General features: G+C 51.3%; 1 long non-coding RNA gene across 5 annotated transcripts in view; it reads left to right on the forward strand.

Moving 5' to 3' along the window:
* LOC105470711 (uncharacterized) overlaps nucleotides 1-17947 on the forward strand; it is a 223010-nt gene extending 205063 nt beyond the window's left edge. For 3 of the 5 annotated variants that reach the window (XR_011613264.1, XR_011613265.1, XR_980718.2), the window contains exons 4-8: nucleotides 8348-8590; nucleotides 9513-9807; nucleotides 15471-15595; nucleotides 17181-17340; nucleotides 17491-17946. This is a non-coding gene — a long non-coding RNA (uncharacterized lncRNA). Of the gene's footprint in view, nucleotides 1-8347; nucleotides 8591-9512; nucleotides 9808-15470; nucleotides 15596-17180; nucleotides 17341-17490 lie in introns of all 5 variants that reach the window. The other 2 variants (XR_011613267.1, XR_011613266.1) reach the window with 2 other exon arrangements.
* Nucleotides 17948-22459: the final 4512 nt, after the last annotated feature.

The raw sequence follows: 22459 nt of genomic DNA on the forward strand, positions 1-22459 counted from the left end.
AGCACCTCCCTGACCACCCTGTCTCCAGGAGCCCCCTCCACCCAGGCACTTCCTAGCATGTCACCCCATTTCGTCTTCTCAGGACCCCTCACTACCATCTGAAATGAACTTGAGCGCATGACGAGTTGGGGAGCATCTCTCGCCCTCCTTACCTGTGTGTGAGCTCAAGGAGGCAGGGACTGACCTGACTTAAGAACCTGTGTGCCCAGCACCTATGGCAGCACCCGGCATGGAGGCACTGGCTGCCCACCACGCTGATGACTCATGGGAGAGCAGGACATCCGAGTCTTGCTGTGGCTGTTCACAGGCACCTGACTGTGGGAGGGACCCTTCCTCTAGGGGTCAAGGTTTTTTCCTTGGTAAAATAGAGCTAATTCCTAATATTCATCACTCATGACTGCTGGCTCAAAGACTGAGGTGACATATGTCAAAATGCTTGGCCAACTCAGAGAGCTAAGGAAAGAGAAGCGGCCATGTTAATTTGCTGGCCCACACCTGAGTAGAATTCAGGGCGTGGGCTAAGGGAGAGCAGTGATGGGCAGTCTGGTGGCAGTCAGCCATGTGTGTGCTGAACACTGGTTAATATTGACCACCGGGGAGAGGGGAAGACAATACTGGCTACCCTCTCCCTACGAACATTAATTCATGCCTACTGCATGCTAGGCTCTGTTCTGAGAGTTTCATAGGAATTCCCTTGTTAAATTCTCACCACTATACTTGAGATTATTATCATCTCCATTGCACAGATAAGTAAACTGAGGCACAGGGAGGTTAGGGTACCTTCCTGTGGCCATGCAGCAAGCAAATGGTGGAGCTGGGACTTGAACCCAAGCAGCTAGGCTCCGAAATCCATACTCTAAACCACTGTGTTGCGCTCCCTCTCCAGAAAAAAATGCATGGAATAACAGATTAAATTCTGTTAAAGTCAAGGGAGAATGGAAATGCGTCTCCTTAGCTTATTAATCAAATAAGGACTTCAGTGTCAGATGGGATCTTGACAGATTCTCTAAATGCATTTTTTTTGAGCAGCACTTCTTTTCGCCAAGAGGAAGTACGTGACTCTGGTGGACACAGGTGGCATGGCCCCCAGTGTGTGTGTGACTCAGGGTGTTTCAGCAGGGTTTCAAGGACCCAGCTTCTGCATGGGCCCCAGTAAGAGGCAAATGTGGAAATGGCTGAACCATTTCTACAGATGTGGAAATTCTTTGTTTTAATTTTTCCTTGAGCTTGGCAAGGCCTAGGTGGCCCGGCAGTAAGATAATTTATCTAGCCACATGTCTCTGTGCAGAAACATCTAACTGTTGCTCAATGCCCCTGCTCTCTTCTTTGATACCAACAGAACCTCAGGCTGCCCAGAATGAAGTCCACCTTCTCTGGCATCCCTCATCCTGGGGTGGGCCCGTGACTCAGTTCTGGTCAATAGGATGGAAAGAGAAGGGATGGGTCTGACTTCTAGGCTGCGCCCTGCAACACAAGTGTCTCCTTCCTTCCCCCACCCACCGGCTGGAATGCAGACTGGGTGGCAAGCCATCCTGGGCCACCTGGAGGAGAGTGACCCCCCAGGAAGCGTGGCCACAAGGCGGGCAGAGGCTGGGCCCCAGACCCTGGCAGCTGCCTGTTTTCAGGTAGGGGTGGATTCAGGGATGATATGGGGTCAGGGAGGGCACAGGTTAGGGTTTTAAGTTTGGTCTCGCCCATCAGGACCCAAGGCTCTTCTCTCCCTCCTCCCACAAAGAAACCTCCTCTGTCCCTCCAGGGTTAGAACCCCTGCCCCCTGACTTCCTGCCCCACCTTCCACCCCCTTGTCTTCCAAATCACCCGATGGTTCCTGCTCCAGGGCAGTGATGAACCTGCAACCCATTGCCTCGAGAGCTCAAAAGCAGCCCAGGGTCTCCCTCCTTGTCCCTTCCCTGGCCTTGCCTGTGGCTCTAACACTGGACAGAAATATCGAAAAAACCCTGGTTCTAATCTGCAGGAGCCCTGCCCTTGCCTCTGGGGATGAGGGATTAGGGAGGCTGAGCAATCACTAAAGGCCCAGACAGCTCCTAACTGGCTTGAGCTCCAGGGACCACATCCCCAAAGACAGGCTGTCAGGCCCCCTGGAGGGGTGTGTTTGCAACGGAAGGTGTGCACTCTGATGAACGCAGGGTTCATGAGCCATGCACCAGGCCGAGCTGCTGAAAACCACCCAGTGACCCCGAGTCAGAAAGAAGCCCAGCTGCCTGTAATGGGTGGAGGAGAGACACCTGAAGGACAGACACAGCCTGTATGTGGAAGAGGAAGGCACTGCGAAGGAAGCTTAGGGCTCGACACCTCTCTGCACTCTGAGCTACAGGCCAACCTTGTATCCATCACTAAAGACTGTCCGGAGGCCCCTTGGACCCTGCTAGGCAGGGCTGCTCTAGCATCCTAGATAAAGGAGAAGGGATGCTATGATCAGGAGAGGCTGGATTGTAGCTCAAGATAGTCTACACCCACCAGAGGGTTGCAGTTCTCAAAGCCCCAAATGATGGCTGGAAGTTTCGGGCAGTGTGGATGCCATACTTTCTCTACTGGGGCTCAGGGGGACAGTCCCATTGGAGGGGGCTCCAGAGGGTCGTGGAAGCTCTCTTTGTATTAAGCACTCTTGTTGGAGATAGATTCTAGGATTATCTGGGGTAGCTTGGGGAGGGAAATGGAAATCATAGTTAGGTCTAAAACCTCCCTTAGCACCCCTCAGCCCCTGCCTAGTTGTAGGGACCTGGATTTCTTTTCAACACAAGGAAGAACTTTCTAACTGAACTCTCTAATGATCATCGGAGCTCCCTGGGAAGAAAGTGAGCTCACTGTCACTGGTGGTAATCAAGAGGTGAATGACGCTTGGTGGGATGTGTGGAGGAATTCCTGCATCACTGAATAACTAGAAGGAAGAACTTTGAGGTTTGTGATCATTTTTGCAGTGCCGTGAACTATACAATGGTAAAGCCCCAGAAAGATCTATTTCCCATTCATTTTGTTCACCACACAGGGCTTAGTGCGATGCATGGCTCAGAGCACCCATGGGATAAATGCTTGTGGAAGGACAGAGCCGTATCCCATTTATCCCATCGGATGCCACTGCTCACGGTGATCTCTGGGGAGTGGGGTCAGTGGGGGTGGAAAACAGGATCCCCAGAGAGTACGACTACCCACTTCATGTACTTTTGTACATATTTTATGTAAATTGTGCACATTTACTTAGAGCATTATTACTTTTAGTTTGTTTTTCAATTATAAAACTAACAAATACATGCTTACTTTAAAAAATCACACAAGCCGGGCATGGTGGCTCACGCCTGTAATCTCAGCACTTTGGGAAGCCGAGGTGGGCAGATCACCTGAGGTCAGGAGTTCAAGACCAGCCTGGCCAACATGGTGAAACCCCATCTCTACTAAAAATACAAAAATTAGCCGGATGCGGTGGCACATGCCTGTAATCCCAGCTACTTGGGAGGCTGAGGCATGAGAATCACTTAAACCCTGGAGGCGGAAGTTGCAGTGAGCCGAGACCGCACCACTGCCTGTACTCCAGCCTGGGTGACAGAAGGAGACTCGGTCTCAAAAAAAAAAAAAAAAAAAAAAAAAAAGTCACACAGAGAAGCATGGCAATCAATGAAAAGTGAAATTCTTCCTCTTTCCCAGGCATTGATTCCCTTGTAACTTTTAGTTTTAGCCTTTCTGGTGGTCACTGCCAATATTCTAGATAACCTATTCTCAGACAGTCTAGTTCTAGCTTTGTCATCTTTAGATAACATATATCAGTGCTCTCATGATGAAAAATGAACATTTTAGCTCCTTTGTGGCATCTCACCTTTCTTTCCCCATTCTGAGATGTATTAAGGACATACCATTTGAAATTCTTCTGTTGGTCAACTTGACAGTTTTAATAACTTGAGTCTCTCTTTCCCCTTCCACTCAGCTTAGACAAGAGTGCTGTACACCCACAGCACTTGAGGAGGAAATTGGCTTCTCAACACTATTCTGCATCTTTCCCGGAAATCCCCCTTCCCTGTCCCCATGCTCTACAGTCCTGACCGTAGTCTATTATAGCACTACCTGTAGTCATCAAGGTTTATAAGATCCAGCTTCTTGTCTACAGCCAAGTGAGGTCTTCTGGGCTTTGACCATTGGGGGATTCTACCAGGGGAAAAGCAGTAAGTGCACTTACAGCATCAGGATCACCTGGGTAGATGGTCCCTTAATTGCCTCCCTCCTCAACTGTGAGCCTTGTGAGGACAAGGGCTGTGCCCATCCCAGGCACTCCCCCATCTCTGGCACCAACACAGGCCTGGCACTTGGTAGATGTTCCATAAATATCCACTGCAGGAGTGAGTGAAGTCGGAAGTGTTTTTCGAAGAGTCAGGAGACAATATTAGGAGGACCATGTAAAGTTGCTCATATTGAACTATTATGACCTATAAAATCAATTTCATTTGATTCAACTTAATGTCAGCGAAGCCCTGAGCACAGAACGTGGCCCCTGGGAGGTCTGTGATAGGTGCTAAAACTCCTTCTTTCCACTTTTTCCATTTGACTGTGAATTTGACCTGGGGCTTCGGGATTGGTCTTGACATACAGATGCTGGCCTTAGAGAGCTGTTAGGCTCTGACAGTCTTTCTCCCAACAAGTGACAAAACAGGAGGCAAACTGTTGGCAGAAATGACTTTCGGGTGGAAACATACTCCTTGCATGTTCTGGGGTCTGCAGAATGACAACAGGGGTGCACAGCAGGGGGAGTAGCGGGTGCAGGGGGTGATGGAGAGGGTGATGAGAAATTCACGGAACATCTGATCTCAGACCAGATATTGGAGCTTCCCAGGACTGTCCGATCTCATTGTTAAAGCAGCTGGGGCAGAGGCTGTGGGTCCTGTTCACTCCCACGCAGGAGGGAAGCGATAAACACCCGGAAAGGCCCTCAGGGATGTCAGGCGGTGCCCGGCCTCCTGGCAGAGGCTCAGAGGGGATGCCCTGTGGGACTAGACCCCAGCAGGTGGAGGCCCAGGGTGACCCCTCCACATGTAATGGGCAGTTTTGCCAGAGATGGGAATGCTAGCAGGGAAATGCAGGGCCCGCCCTCCGAGCCCAAGGCCCAGGTTCCTTCTCCTCAGAGGAAGGGAAGAGGAGGTGAGAGTGAGGGGCTAGCAGGCCAGGCCACGGGGGACGGGGACCGGAGGCTCCTGGGTGACCTGCAGCTGGGCTTGCTTGGTGCTGCTTCTGTGACGTGCTCCGTGCTGCGTGTTCCTTGCTCTCTGCTCTCCCTGAGCTGTTCTTGGAGCAAGGCTAGGGGTTCAGAGCCCAAGGCTGCTTCGAGGCCAGCCCCAGGTGTTGCCGGAGTAGCCACAGAGGGGAACCGTCTGCTGGCTCAGCTGGCCATGCCTATTTGAACACCTCCTCCCTCTCTGCGGCCTCTCGGGCCGTCTGGAAAAAGCAAAGGCAAGCTGAGGTAGGACATCTGCAGTTCCCTAGCAGAGCCGGTCACTCCGCCAGACCTCGGGGGAGGCCCTTCCCCTGGGGACCCATGGCCAGCGTTCCTCCTGCTGGCTCATTCTGGAGTGGCCTTCCCGGACCTGCACTGGGCACAGTCGCGCTCCCCAGCAGACACCCCTGAACCCTGACAGCCATCCTCAGCTCTGCCTGCTCTGGTCTGTTCTGTAGGCCCCTGCCAGGCTCCCTTGGCCTGTGGCTTTGGATCGGTTTCAGTCAGTGGGAGACACCAGCAGGAGGAGAGGGGGCAGAGAAGCGACAAAGGGGGGCTCTTTCTTCCCTGGCCCCCTGCTTCAGTGTCCTGTCTCTCGGGGCCCCTCTGTCCTTCCCTGATGATTGGTCGGGTGAGTGGCTGCTTCTGCTTGTCCCATCCTCCCCGGGGATGGTAATAGCTTCCAGCAGCTGCTAATCTCTGTGTGTCTCAACTTCCCAATTCATTCTTTAGCCCTGACTGCCCCTCTGCAAAGGGTCCCTTCATTAATATCTGATTTGAACCATCAGGGTAAACTCTGCCTCCTCTTCGGACCTTAACCCTGATGTCTCTGAAGGATTTGGGATCCTCTGGTGTGAACCTAGTCCTGTGCCAATAATTGATAAAGCTGGCAGGAAAATATGGGATTAGAGTACTCATTATCAAATTCATACTTAATCCAAGGTTAGAGTAATAATTATTAATATGACTACTAACAAAGCACATATATATGTAATTTTGCTTATTCTTGCAACACCACCTCCAAAAACTATGCGGGACACATGTGATTATGTCCATAATGAAAGTGAGTGTATTTATTAATCAGTGTTCTTCAGAGAAACAGAACTAAAGGGAAATGTATGTATATGCATGCGTGTGTGTGTGTGTGTGTGTGTGCGCGCGCGCGCACGCATAGAGAGAGAAAGAAGAGAGAGAGAGAAATGTAAGGAATTGGCTCACGATTGTAGAGGCTTGGTAAGTCTAAAATCTGCAGGTTAGGCCAGCAGGCTGGAGACAGACCCAGGGCAGAATTGCTGTTGAGTTCAAAGGTCATCTGCTAGGAGAATTCCTTCTTGCTTGGGGGCCCTCAAAGCAGCTGCAGCAACAGAGTCTGACCTCCCAGCAAGGAGCTCCTGCTGGAGGTTTGTTTACTTTGAACAAAAGCTCACAAAGATGCCTACGATTCCCTCTGCACATAGGAACTTTCCATTTCTGCATTACGCAGGGCATACGTGTGTTATTTAGGTGTTAAAACAGACCAAAATGTGTTCTCCTGTCCAGAAGCAAGCAAAGCCAACTCCAGCTGCGTTCCCTGACAGCCCAGTTAATTAGGCCAAAGGAAACGGCCCCACTGGAGGTGGGCGAGGCCCACAGAGGACGGTCGTGGTGGGAAACTCAGCAGGCGGAAATGTTCTCTTGGTTTCTGGGAGGCTGGAGATTTCCCAAGGGGCCAGTGAAGTTTCAGTCCCCACTGGTGGCAGCAGCCTCTCCAGATGGCCTCCCACTGCCATCACACCAGCCGTAGCAGGGAGGTGTAGCAGGGATATACAGCCGGTGTTGCCCGCTTCATGGAGTTGACGGGAGCTGGGGACCTTGCCCCTTCCAAGCTGCGGCAGGAGCTCCCCAGGTGCTGCTGCAGCTATTCATACCATGGCTGCAGGCCTGGGCTTCCCACTCGAAGGAGCACACAAGAGCCCCACCCTCCTGTGAGGTGTTGCACCAGCCCAAGTCATGGCTGCAGAACTGAGCCTCCCTGTGCTCTTGGGGGTCCGGGAGCAGGCAGGAGCCCTGCTTTCCAGGTGCATCTGCAGCCGCCCAAACTCTCACTGCAGACGCGGGCCTGCTGCTCCATGCAGCGGGCAGGAGCCTCACCACTGGCAACCCCCGCAACCCGCCGCCCTCTCCGGGTACAGCTGCAGCCACCCAAACCCTGGCTGCAGACTCAGGTATCCCTGCACTCTTGGAGACCCAGGGAGGCCCCCTGACGTCGCAGGCTCAGAAGTGCCTGCTCCTGCTGCCTGGCTTCTCCCTGCTGTGGGTGCCAGCTTCATTCTTGGAGCAAAGTCTGGGCTTAGCCCGGGTGCCATGAAAGGCAGCAGGAGGCAGACAGATTCCTGGGTGGAAGGGGATAGGTCTCCGGTGATTCCCAGCCACATGTTCAAAGAATCTGGAAGGAATAGGATGGCTGGTGCAGAAAAAGGCTTGTGAATTCTGGATTTAGCTTTGAGGGCTTCAGCCGACCTGGAACGTATACCTGTGCAGGTGGTTGCTGGGTAGGGTGACCACTACCGTCTCTCTCCATCACCCAGGGCTGTGCTCAGCTCAAAGCCACAGAAGCCCAGGCACGGTGGCATCTCCGGGGGGAAGTTGCCTTATTCCAGATTCACAGGTCCAGGGGCAGAGGGGCCAGGGCAGGTGTGGGGCCGCAGGATATCACCCAGGGCCTGGCTCCTTCTGCCTTTCTGCTGCCATCTTCAGCTGGTGCCTTCACCTTGAGGCCTCTTGTGGTTGCTGGTGCTGCTGCGCTTGGCCTCCTGTCTGCCTCCAACCGGGCGAGGAGAAAGGAGGAGGTAAGAGGAGGAAGGGGCTTAAGTAGAAGGCCACACTTACCCAGAATCCCTAGTAGCCGCCTGTTCCGCAACCCCCCTCCTCATACTGCCTCCACTGGGCTAGAGCTGTGTCACACAGGCTGAGTGGCCAGGGAGCTGGGCACCATCCAGGAGCGTGTGATCGTCAGGGTCCTGCTGGTAAGAAAAGGGCATGTGGGTAGACATCTGGAGTGCCTGTCATGGTCCAATTAACTGGCTAAAGGGATTTGTGGGTATGCAGCTGTTTTCAATCAAAAGTATGTAATTCACATCTTCCCAAACACAGATTCCTGCTTTTGAGTAATGAAGGCGACCAAACCACGTGACCCTGCCTGCAAAGATCCCACCTGGACTCCCGGTTCCTCCAAGGAGCCATCGTGTGGTTCAAATCCATCAGAAATTCTCCAAATCTCCACCCTCCTCAGGGTGCAGAGTTGGCTGCTTTTCTGTGTCCCCTGCTGATCACCGCAATCACTGGGCGCCTTGGCCTGCGAAGCCTCAGCTGTCCTCCGTCTGCAGACGAGCCGAGGTATGAAAGCCTCCTTGCTGGCCTGGGAGCCTGTCATTGTCCTCCAGCAGCTCTAGCCTGGATGCGGTCCCAGAGATAAATCATATCCCTTTAAAATGCCATGGTGGCCCATTATTTTTGCTTGAAAATACCCCTGGCGCTCTGTTGGCGAGCTGGGTGACAGGCCCCAGCTGTTGTGCTCAGCGCTGCATAGAGTCACGTCAGTCTGTTGACTTGTGTAGTGAGCAAGCTGGTAGCTTCGGATGGCGTGCACATGAAATCCAGTCCTGGCATGCAGGACTTGGCCGGGGGTCGCAGGGAGCCATGTCTACTGAACAGCTAGTAATACTTGACAGTCCCGGCCTCATGCCCATGTGAAACGCCCTGTTCATACCTGGCTACATGGGCAATAGCAAAAAATGACACAATGGCAATCCCTGGGCTACGTTTCGCAATATTCAGCAACACTTGCTCAAAGAAATTGCAATCTTGAAAAATGAACTGAATACAATTAAAGAATTACTCTGGATATCTCAACCAGAAGAACACAGTGAACCAGCGTATACCCATCACATAGGCTCAACGGTTATCAGAGTTTGCTCCTTCCTTCAAGCTCTCTCCCCTCTTCCTGCCAACTTATTTTAAGGCAAATCCCAGACCTTACATGGATGTTTTCTAACATAGCTGCAATATCTTTATCACCTCCAACAAAATTAAAAATAATTCCCTATAATTGTCTAACATTCAGTCCATGTTAGAATTTCTCCAGTTGTCTCCCAAATGTCTTTTTCCTGTTGCTTTTTGGCAGTCAAGATTCAAGAATGGCCACATGGCATCTGGTTGTTAAGTCTCCAGTGTCTCTTTGGTTGACAGTGATCCCCTGTTCCTCATTTTACTCTTCATTCTTGTTGAATTTTACTCTTCATTCTTGTTGAATTCCCAGGAGCAGTTGCCTCTGGGGTGCCACAGTTGCCCAGAATCCCTGGCAGCCACCTGTTCAAAGAATCTTGAAGCAATCAGATGGTTGATGCAGAAGAAGGTTCGTGAATTCTGGATTTAGCTTTGAATGCTTCAGCCGGCCTGGAATTTGTCTGTATTTGTCTGCCTGCTGCCTCATGGTGGCCCATTTTATTTCCTCTACCTGAAGGACAAGTGGATACCTCTGAGCAATCTGGGGGAACAGAATCATGGTTTCCATTAAACCCAGCCTGAGGTTTGAAAACTCTGGGCAAGGGAAGGTATGTGCTTCAAGAAAATTTCCTGGATTCTTGCTGAACTAGCAAGGCAAGGGTTTGCTCTTAAGCCTTACCACCTCATTCCCTAACAGCTCTGTTCTGGGTTAAGTCACTTTAATGAACTGCCCTGCCATTCCCAGGTGAGATGTAAATTAGAACCTGCAGTCCCAATACCAGAGCCATGTTCTCAGTATGTGAAGAAACCCTAACAGCCGAGACAGAATGAATGCCGGACTGATAAAGGGGCCAGGTCTACACAAGCACACCCATGGGACAACCCGAGGGCACGTTATTTTGGTCGGAGTTATCTCCTGGGTCACGGGCATGAGACTAGGAAGGTCAAGGTTCGCTTGTTATCGTTGTGTGCTGGGCTCTGCTGTGGGCGCCTTCTTATTACATCCTCAGAACAGCCTCAGGATGACTCATGATTTCCTCACTCACAGACGGGGACCTGAGGCTCAGGAAAGATACATTTGCACGAGGTCTCGCATCTTGTAGGTCTGGGTTCAGCCTGGACCCACGGTTTCCATTCTTGCCCCAATCCTCCATTCCCTCCATTCCTTCCCAGCAGTCAATCAGTGGCTGTCCAGACATGCACGCCAGCTGTGTTGCGCCCCCACCATATAAACTTCTCCAATCACTTCCCACTGCTCCCCATGTGAACCCCAGGGGGTTCACCCTGTCCCAGGAGGCTCTGCCTGATCCATACCCCACACCCCTTCCTGCATCCCTGCAACGTGCTTTCTCCAGCTCCCCAGTCCTGGCTTCCTCTCTGTTCCCTGCACTTGTCCAGCCCAGTTCCACCTCCAGGCATTGGCACCTGCTGTGCGCTTGACCTGGCGTGCTCTCCTGATGGCCTTTACTGGGCTAGAATCTTCTCAGTGCTCAGCCTGAGCTCAAAGCTCACCTCTTCAGAGAGGCCGTCCTCACCTCCCCATCCAATGTGGCCTTTCTTCCCTTCGCTCTTTCAATTCCCAGTTTATTTCCTGTAGAGCAGTTTCACCCTCTTCACCAATCTTGTTTTGTATTTCCTTGTTTATTGTGCCTCCTTTACCAGAACGCCCACCCTCTGAGGGCCCGGGCCAGGTCTGTGCTGGTCAGAGCTGTATTCTAGGACCTAGAAAAGTGCCTGGCATGATATCTGCTCAGAAAATGAAGGAATGGATGGATGGATGGAAGCCTGTCTTTGCTGAAGGCCCACTTACTGAGCCTTCAAAGTGAATCTAGGCCCTTGGCTGTTTCTATCTCTTTTGTGGTTAAATTCCAAAGGGCCTTGACAAACCCTTGTTTTGTTTTATGTTTTTCTTCTGTCTCAGTAGCCTTCTCTGCCCATCGGTCCACCTCGAGGAGTTGTAAGACACCGAGGGCTCTGAGCGGCAAAGCCGTTCCTCAGCAACAAGGAAATGATGTGTGGGATTTCTCTTCCTGCCTCATCCATGAGTTAGGCTGAATAAAGGCAGCTTCTTATCCCCACTGTTGTATCAGCTTCCTAGGGCTGCCATAACAAGTTCCCACTCAGTTGGCGCCTTAAAACCATAGAAATTCGTTCTCCCACAGTTCTGAAGGACAGAAATCCAAAATCCCAGGGCTGTGTTCCCTCCAGGGGCTCCCCAGGAGACTCGGTCCCTCACCTCCTGCCACTTCTCCGGCTTGTGGCTGCTTCGCTCCAGTCTCTGCCCCCTCCTCCTCTGTGGATCTGTGTCATCTCCCTCTGCCTGTCTCCTGTAAGGACTCTTGCGATAGCATTTAGCATAATCCTTCCATGTCAAAGTCCTTAACTTTATGACATTTGCAAACCCTTTTGACAAGCAAGGTTGCATGTACAGGTTGCAAGGATGAGGACTTGTGTCTCTGGGTGGCCATTATTTAACCTCTGGTGCGGCTCTACCTTCTCCCGTGACCCTCCTGGAAGTTGGGCTCACTGGCTGCTCTTTCTCTGGGACTCCACATTCTATTCATGATGTTTTAATCTCTAACCACCTCAGCACCTGAGGGAAAAGGACCTTGCTATAAAAAAGAAACACTTCTCTTAATTACCCTTGTACCTGGAATACACTCTGGGCAGGGAGTGGCAGGGCCTGGGGCCATCCATCACCCGGTCCTGTCTCTGGCTCCGAGCTGCCTTCCGCAGACCCCATCACCACTCTCCTCCGTGGCATTTAATCAATGGCCTGTCTGGGGGTTCTGAGTGATGCTGCCTCTTGTGAGATGAGAAGTTGCAGCTGCCTCTGGAAAGACTGTTTCAGAAGAGGGGGATCCCAGGTTCTCCCTCTGCTGGGTAGGGGGCAGGTCACAGGAGATTCTTTGGCCCCTGGGCAGCCCTTGGGGCTCCTGAAACTTCACAGAGGCAGCAACACCATGGAACGTGCTGCGGCCCAGGCTCCTCTAGGCCTGGCCCAGGGACGGGACAGAAGAGATGCCAGAGCTCTGCGCCCCTGCAAGACCCAGCTCCCTGGTTTGCTCACAGCCCCAGCCCTACCATCACTTCTCTGGGAACCGGCAGGCTGTTCCCATCTCCCCTTTATCCCCGGGCAGCCAAGAAGGCCCAGGACCCAAGCCCTCCCTCATCCCCACTCCAGTCTTCCCCAGCTCTGTGGCATGAGGATCCCCTACTCTCCCTGAGCCCCTCGACCCCTCCCACTCCCTGAACCCAAGTCCCCTTCCGGTCCTCCACCCCCTCCCTGCCTGCTTTGTCCCACAACCCAGCCACCCCTGCACATACTCAATTTCTCAGTCATTTACTTGTTTTGAGTTCTAGAACACATGCTCTGGGCAGCGAGAGCTTTTGTCTCCAGAGTTTTGAGCTCATGTAAAACAGGCAGTGGCTCTGGAGAGGGGGAAGCCCCATGGCTGCCCATCAGGGAAGCAGCTCAGGGCAGCAGGCACCTGCGTGGGGATGGCAAAGGGCACAGTCCACTTGGTCTTGGCCAGTCCTTGGTGACCAGGGACAGAGAATGGTGAGGGGCACTAAGACCAGGGCTCTCCAGGGCCTCCTATGGCTGTGGGAGAGGCCTAGCAGGGCTCGTGCTTGGAGGTGATTATGAGGCATCAAAGTCATGGAGGTGAGACCAGTCCCTCCTCCGGTTGCATCCTGTGTTCCCTGCATCTTTGTGCCTGTACTTGGTGGGGTAATTGTCCCCAGAACCAGCCCAATTGTCACATAGAACTGATGTTTATGGTTTCTTTTGAGTAAACATAGAAATTGACCCTCCCAGTCTTGCAACTTGAGAAAGTTACATTTGTCTTATCTGAGTTCCTTTCTTAAAAAAGCAGCCATCAGTCCTCCCACATGGCATCAAGAAACTGAAACTCACCAGATCACTGCATCTGGACAATGAGAGCCGCCAGATCCCTCACCCATCAGGACTGCTGACCACCTGCCTCTTGTTGACCGACTCTTCTTCCCTAATTCCTGTTTTCCCACACATGGTTACATTTATTCCCTGCTGTATAAACCCCTAACTGTAGTCAGTCAGGAAGACAGATTTGAGACTGATCTTTCACTTTCTTGGCTACAGCACTGATGAAAGGTTTCCTTTCTGGTAATGCTTGTCTCAGTGATTGACTTTCTGTGTGGTGAGCAGGAAGGTCTAGACCAAACTCCTGGGGTTTCAGTAACATCCCCCCATTACTGTCTACTGGATGCAGATAGGTAGCTGGTTTGGTCCCGTAATTTACAATATGATTAGAAAAGACATTCAACCTCTCCAAATTTAAAGGGACATAGACATGATTTTTTTTTTCCTTTTTCTCTTCTTTCTTTATTCCTGTTATTTGTTTGCTTTTCATTTGTTTTTCCCTTCAGAAGGAGAGCTGTATTTAGAAGCATACTCACTAACATGCTATTTTCTAGTAGCAAAATTCTGGAAACGAGAGGGAATAGGAGAATAAAGTATGGTATGACTGAAACCAACCCGATTGCCGCATAGACACTTCTTTTTGATAAACATAGACATTGGCCCTCTGGTCTTAAGAGGCTTGAAACATACTTGTTTCATCGGAGTTCCTTCCTCAGGAAATGACCTTTGGGCCTGTCACAAAAAGTTTCAAAGAACTGAAACCAGATCACTGCGGGACTCCTCATCCACCATGATTGCTTCCTTGCCCCTTCCAAGTTCCTGTTTTCTTGCACATTGTTACATTTCTTGCCTGCTATATAAACACCTGATTTTAGTCAGTCCGGGAGATGGATTTGAGGCTAAGCTCCCATCTTCTTGGGGGCGGCACCTGATTAAAGCCTTCTTCCTTGGCAATAGTTTTCATCTCAGTGATTGGCTTTCTGTGTGATGAGCAGCAGGACCTAGTCCAACCCCCTGATGTTTTGGTAGCATAACTGCTCAGTGGACTATTATGCAGGCAATTCAAAGTAACTCCATGTCAAATGTGAAGTAGTGTGAACTATGAAAACTAAGACCACACAAAAACATTTTAAAGGAGAAATAACCAATAGGAGATGAATATACATAAAATAAAAAATTGGTTTGCACAATTATGGAGACCGAGAAGTCCTACGATCTGTCATCTGCAAGCTGGAGACCTAGGAAAGCCAGTGATGGTGTTCAACAGACTGAGCCAGAGCAATTGGTAGATGGCAGTTCAAGTCTGAAGGCAGGAGACTCATGTTTCAGCTCAAGCAGTCAGGCAGAGAGGCAGAGAGAACCCAACCCTCCCTTCCTTCCTTCCTTCCTTCCTTCCTTCCTTCCTTCCTTCCTCCCTCCCTCCCTCCCTCCCTTACCCTCCCTCCTTTCCTCCTTCCTCTCCTCTCCCCTACCCCCTCCTTCCTTCCTTTTCCCTCCTTCCTTCCTCCCTCCCCCCTCCCCTTCCCACCTCCTTTCCTCCTTCCCCCCCTCCCCTACCCTCCCTCCCTCCCTCCCTCCCTCCCTCCCTCCCTTCCTTCCTTCCTTCCTTCCTTCCTTCCTTCCTTCCTTCCCTCTTCTCTCCCTTTTCTTTCTTGTTTAGAGATGGGGTCTTGCTCTTTTGCCCAGGTTGGAGTGTAGTGATGTGATCATAGCTCACTGTAGTCTCAAATTTCTGGTCTCAATTGATCCTCCCACTTCAGCTTCCCAAGCAGCTGAGACTGTATGTGTGCATCACCACACTTGGCTAATTTGTTTTTTAAGTTCATTTTTTGTAGAAATGGGGTCTCCCTATGTTGCCCAGGCTGGTCCCATAGTCCTGGCCTCAAGTGGTCCTCCTGCCTTCGCCTGCCAAAGTCCTGGAATTACAAGCATGAGCCCCTGCACCCAGCCAGAATTCGACCTTTCTAAGCCCTTTCATTCTATTCAGTCATCCTCAATGGGTTGAATGATGCTCCCCCACACTGGGGAGGGTCTGCTTCTATGCTCAGTCTACTAATTCAAATGCTAATTTCTCTCAGAAAAATCCTCACAAACATACCCAGAAATAATGTTTAATCAGATATCTGGGCATCCCCTGGCTCAGTCAGGTTGACACAAAATTAGCCATCACACACAGTAAGAACCTATACCAATAGCCAGACTCTGTCAAGCCCCTGCCAGTCACCTAGCAACAGGCAAAGTGTTTAAGGCAGTGCTTCTCACACTTCGATTTGCTCACAAACCACCTCGGGGTCTTGCTAAACTCGAATTCCCATTCAGTAGGATTTGGGTGGAACCCCAAACTCTGCATTTTTGATACGCTTCTAGGTGATGAAGAGGCTGCTGGTTTACAGACTGTACATTGAGAAGCAAGGTCTTAAGATATACTGACCTTGAGCTTTCCCAACAATCCTTGAAAAGAGAGGGTTCTGCGAAGGGAAGCGACCTGTCAGGTAAGGGACCTCTTCAGTTACCCTACATTGTCAAGTGAGTGATGTCCTTAGGTAAGTACCCTCCCTAGGGTCACACGAGTAGGTACATGGTAGAGCCAGGATTTGAACACCCATATCCCCCATTCCAAAACTCCCATTATTCTCAAATCTGCTATAACTGCAACCACATGGGTGACTTCTCTAACATTTTTCTTAAAGTGTGTTTTGCATCATTATCTTATTAGGTAAAAATTGATTAACAAGATGACTTCTCTTCTCCCAATCACCAGACTATAAAAATTGCTTTTGTGTTAAACTGTTCTGATGGGATTGTGGGAAGTAAGTGAATGTGAAAATTCCTTGGAAGGATGGCAGATAATGAGCATCTATCACACAAGCTCTTACTGTCTGTAGCTCAGCACAAGCCAAAGACGTTTTACAGTGGCCTAAAATTGCAGTCATTTTTACCATAAAAATTTGTCACTGCAAGAGTAACACAGTCTTGACGGGTCTGCTATTACCTTGATAAACATTTTCCACCGGGCGAAACTCTGAGCGCCTGTTCTCACTTGCACACTGACACTGTGCTCAACAAAGCTGTAGTATGTCTGGCTCCTGCCTTCTTCACCCTTGGACACGACCATGTAGAGAAAAATTCCAGTTTAGGATGCGTCTCTCCTGGTCATGCTTTAGAAAACCAGGAGAATATATATCTCAGTCTATGTGTTCTTATTTTAGGAAAAGTTAGGAAAGAAGAAATTATTAAAATAAGTAAAATGAAAACCAAACCTCAGCATAGTCAGAGAGTCCAAAGGGAGTGGGGGCAGAATGAAATGGATATTATTTCACATTTCTTCTTTGCTCTGTTTTAAGATTTTGTATTTTTATTTTTTGATGAAAATATGCACCTAAGGTGACACTGAAAATCTATACCCAAGGAACAGTATCAATTACAAAAAAGGCCCTGTCATCTAATTTTTCAAGGAAAAGCAAAAGTATGTTTATATCCAGATACTTGGGACAGAGAGGTTTTATTGCTGATTGATCTACAACGGCCACTGTTTGCCACTTCATTCTGGGTGTGCAGACACAGACTTTGCATTGACAGACGAAGCTCAGGTTGTCTTGTCACAGGTGGTCTCTTAGATCATGTTAACCTAAGAACAGGAGCAATCAGGGGTAGAAAGTCCAGCCCTGTGATCTGGGCTCACGACTTCTTCCCAGGCCTTGCTTTGCTCAGGGGTTACACTAATGGGCTTCACGAGGTGACCTCTAGGATCTTTTGTGTGACTGAAGTTTAGAAGTAAAGAACCAGGTTGGCTGTGAGAAGATGTGTTTTGCACACAAAAAGCCAGCCAGGGAAGGCCTTGGTTTAATAATCTACCCCTTACTATCGTGTGACACCAGGGTCAGAATCAGATAGAGAGCTATGGCTGCAAGGAACAGAAAATTTAGTGGGAACAGGTGTGACCAACAGGGAAATTTGTGAGCTCAAGCCTTCAAAAATCCCAGAGATAAACAGCATCAGGAATGATTGGATCAGGCTGTGGCTCAGTTTCCCTCAAGTTCTCTCAGTTCTTTTCTCTCTTATGGGTCATGATTTCAGGCTGTCTTCTCTCACGGCAGCAGAGAAGGCTGCAGTGGTTCTAAGAGCTGCATCCTGTCCAACTTATCCAGAGGAAACCATGGAAAAGCCAGGAGCCCAGGCAACATCTTACCTTTCACTGGCCCACCTGGGCCAGGTGCCCATTCTTGAATCAGTCAAGGTCAGAGAGTGGGAAGAGCTGGCTGCATCAGGCCAATCACAGCCCACTGCTGGAGCTGGGGGCAGGGTTGGGGCTACGGGCTACTGGGCTGCGAGATTTGGGGTTGGGTGAAGAAGGGCCTGGTGAATTGTTGCTGTAATCTTCCAACAGGGGCCCAGCGCGGGGAGAAAGTCACTCCACCTCCTTCCACAAAAGATAAACAGTCATAATCTTCTTCCAACCTTGCCGCGTTGTTGTAAGGACCGAAAGAGGTCGTGAGAGGCAAAGCTTTGGTATGAGCAAAGCCCTGCATAACTGTTAGCAGGAGGAGCAGGCACTGCAGCTGCTGCTGATCTTGTTATCAAGGTACCCAAATTTGTTTACTGTGAAGTTGGTTCTTTCTGAATGACGAAGTGCCTGGTGTCAAATATCTCAATCAAGGAAACTAAAAAATTCTATTTCTTTATTGTGAAATCGATATTGCATGAAATTGATTTTTTAATTAAAATTAGTTTTCATGACACAATTAATACATAAGTGTATTTCCCTGTAAGAAAACCAAGACATTAAAGACAAGCTCAGGTCTCCATTGATCTCCCCCGGGCTACCAGCCTGCCCACAGTCATTGCTGGGTTGGGCGTGAGCCCTCTCAGGGGCTTTTCCTAAGCAGTTGTCTATATGGTTACTCAGACAAGATATAGAAATAAATTCAACAAATGCTTATTAAGTACCCACTGTGTGCCAACCATCACCTCCATGGAGCGTACATTCTGCTGAATGAGGCAGATGAAAAATAAAATACAGAGCAGAGTCAGAAATGGAAGGAACCCGGGTGGGGACTGGTGGTTATGGCCAGGGGAGGCCTCTGGGAGGAGGTGGCATCTGAGCAGAAGGAGGTGGTCATGGGTCACCTGGAGGAGGACTGGTCCCCCAGAGGGGACAGCAGGAGCAGCAGCCTGAAGCGGGAACATGCTGCATTTCCAGGGCATGGTGGCTGGTGGGTGGCATTTGGGGAATGGCAGGAGCAGGGCAGAGAGGACAGGAGAGGTGGGGAGCAGAGAACAGCTGGGCAGGGCCAGGTCTGTGCAGCCTGGGCTTGGAGTAGACTCTAGAGGCTTTTGGGCAGTTGATATATTTATGTAAGTGTGTCCCAATCCATCTCATGTATTATATAGAATGCTCTTGAGGGGTTCTGAAACACATGTATATCTGTGTCCATATGTGTGTGTGTTTATATGGGTGAATTTATGCCTGTGTCCATGTGTGTGTTTATATGGGGTGAATTTATGTCTATGTCCATATGTGTGTGTGTTTATGTGGGTGAATTTATACATTGTTTGCATCCTCCTACATTTTTCCTTTTCACGCAGGGCAGCCCAGACCCCGTTGATGTGAGGGTTGCACGAGGTTCTGCCTCATTCCTCACTGTGCCTAGTGTTCCTTGGGGAGGCTCCACCAGGGCTGGCTTTGGCCCTTCTGTGTTGATGGGAGTTCCAGTGGGTTCCAATTTTCTGCCATTACAAACAGCCCTGCAGGTCCACGTCTCCTCATGGACGTGGGACGATCCTCCAGGGCACAGCTGGAGAGGTGGAGGTGCTGGACCCAGGGCATAGGCATTTGAAATCTTTCTTGTTCCTGCCACTATCTCTTCTGAAAGGGACATTTGACCTGAGATCGTTCCCTCTGGGGTGCTCATCAGTGGGGACCCAGCAGACACCCTCTCGGGGCTAAAATTCCTTTAGATATGAACCAAGTTGGGTTCACCCTGAGAATGACCCCTGAAGGCCAGGCTGAAGTCAGGTGCATGCAGGTCCCCCAGAGAATAGCAGATTCTTTCTATCCATGTCCATGCAGGGGCTGTTGGGTGTGAGTTGGCTGTGGGGAGGCAGGACATGCCCTCTTTGCAGAGTGGTGGGAGCTGGCACACACCAGGCACTATTCCCCATGCCCTTATGGGGAATAAGGGCTCACTTAGTCCTCACACCAACCCCATGAGACACGGCACTATTACTAAGCTCCCCATGCTACAGATGGGAAAGCTGAGGTAGAGTGGTCGAGGCACCTGCTTAGGGGGGCAGTTTGGCTCCAGAGACCATGTTCTTAACCGCTAGGCCATTTGGCTCCATCCGTTGAATCAGGCTAGGAGGCAGGAATCCTAAATCAGGGACTTATACACAGTCAACCCCAACACACACACACCCCTCCCACACACACACACACCACACACTCCCCGCCACACACCACACACATCCACACACCACACACATCCACACACCACACACTCCCTCCCACACCACACACACCTACATGCCACACACACACCACACACATGCCACACACACACCACACACATACATCACACATACCCCTCCCACACACACCTACACGCCACACTCACACACCACACACATGCCACACACACACCACACACATACATCCCACATACCCCTCCCACACATACCCCCACACACACCACATACACCTACACGCCACACACTCACACCACACACACCCACACGCTACACACAAACCCACACACACATACCACACACACGCCACACACACACCACACACATACATCACACATACCCCTCCCACACATACCCCCCACACACACCACATACACGTACACGCCACACACTCACACCACACACACCCACACGCTACACACAAACCCACACACACCACACACACGCCACACACACACCACACACATACATCACACATACCCCTCCCACACACACATACCACACACACACCACACACATGCCACACACACCACACACATACATCACACATACCCCTCCGACACACACACCACACACACACCACACACATACATCACACATACCCCTCCCACACACACACGCCACACATACACCACACACATACATCACACATACCCCTCCCACACACACACGCCACACACACACCACACACACGCCACACACACACCACACACATACATCACACATACCCCTCCCACACACACCACACCACACACACCACACACTCCCCACCACACACCACACACATCCACACACCACACACTCCCTTCCACACCACACACACCTACACGCCACACACACACACCACACACACGCCACACACACCTACACGCCACACACACACCACACACACATACATCACACATACCCCTCCCATACACACACCACACACACCTACATGCCACACACACACCACACACGCGCCACACACACACCACACACATACATCACACATACCCCTCCCACACCACACCACACACACCACACACTCCCTGCCACACACCACACACATCCACACACCACACACTCCCTCCCACACACACACCTACACACCACACACACACCACACACATGCCACACACACCTACACACCACACACACACACACCACACACACATACATCACACATACCCCCCCACACACCACACCACATCACACCTACCCCCACACACACCACACACACCCTGCCACACACCACCCACATCCACACACCACACACTCCCTCCCACACCACACACACCTACACGCCACTCACACACCACACACGCCACACACACACCACACCTACCCCCCCACACACCACACACACCCTGCCACACACCACCCCCATCCACACACCACACACTCCCTCCCACACCACACACACCTACACGCCACTCACACACCACACACGCCACACACACATATATCACACATACCCCCCCACATACCACACCACACATGCCCCCCACGCACCACATACACACCTACATGCCACACACTCACACACCACACACACACCACACACCCCCCTACGCCACACACACACATCACACACACCCACACGCTACACACAAACCCGCACACACATACATCACACATACCCCCACACACACACACCACACACAGACCCACGCAGGCATGGTTGGCTGGAATACTGGGGCAAATCCATGAATGTTTCACAATTCCATCTTCAGATTCCCTACGCATCCAGAATTAACCTTCCCATCACTCGGCTTAACCCCACCTGTGAGTCTGTTTCCCTTCACGGCAGACAATGGAAACCCACCGATAGGACTGGCCAGGCCGAGCAGAAGGGACAGGGCCATCCCTACGGCCCAGGGTGGTGGAGGCTGGACCATCTCTTAGCGTTTGCACACAGCGGGACCTGCTGTCTCTTTCTGAGAGGACACGGGCCCCTGTCTTACGTTCCCCGGGCCGCGGTGGTGGGGTCAGGACTGAGCATCCCCCGCGCCCAGCCCCACGCTCAGCCTGAGTCGAAGCCTTCGAGGCTCCCCAGTGCCATCGCCTCCAGGACTCTCAGAAACTCAGGGCTGTCCCCGAGCAGCTCGCATCTCCTGGGGCTGAGCGTCCGCAGATGCTATAGGAAGGAGGCGACTGGGTGAGGAGTATTGGGAAGCAGAGTTTGGCCAAGGTTTTGTCAGAGCCACTGGTCCCACGCGCACGAAGCTCTGAGTGGTTCCTGCCTCCCTGAGACAGGGACGGGCCAGGCTTCCCATCGACCTCTCGCTCTCTGGACTTGGGTTGTAAATCGCCCAATGGGGGCAGAAACCACCCAGAAAGCCGGGAGCTGCCCCAGGAGCTTACAACTGGGGTGGGATAATCCGCGGAGTGGTCACCCACTTGCTCGTAGCCCTGGAGTACCTGTGACCAGCCCTGGAGACGTCACCCCAGAGGGAGGGGGCTTTGCCCACTTCCTTCACCGCTGGGGCCAGGACCTGGAACTGGGGCACAGAGCAGATCTCAGTAGGTATCTACTGAGTGATGCAGAGTCTGCCTGTCCCAAATACACAAATACACTATGAGGAGGCCTGCAGGGCGTCAGGAAGGGAGGCCGCTGGGGCAGAAATGGAAGAATTCCTACCAGGTTTCATCTATACAGAAAGATAAGACTGAAATGCCCTCCGAGCCCTTTGGAAAACTGGCAGGGTCTACTACCTTAGCAAAAAATGTGTTTGCCAGGCTGGGGGCGGGACCGGCTGGGGGTGTGGCCAGTGTGGAGGCGGGGTCAGTCTAGGAGGCTGGGCTATGGGGGGAGGGGCCAAGCTGTGGGCGGGGTCAGGCCAGGGAGCGGTGGGGCGGAAGGGGCGGGATAGCCAAGTTAGGGTGTGACCTGGCTGGAGGTGGGGCCA

Source organism: Macaca nemestrina, chromosome 15, assembly GCF_043159975.1.
Source record: "Macaca nemestrina isolate mMacNem1 chromosome 15, mMacNem.hap1, whole genome shotgun sequence".
Lineage (NCBI taxonomy): Eukaryota > Metazoa > Chordata > Mammalia > Primates > Cercopithecidae > Macaca > Macaca nemestrina.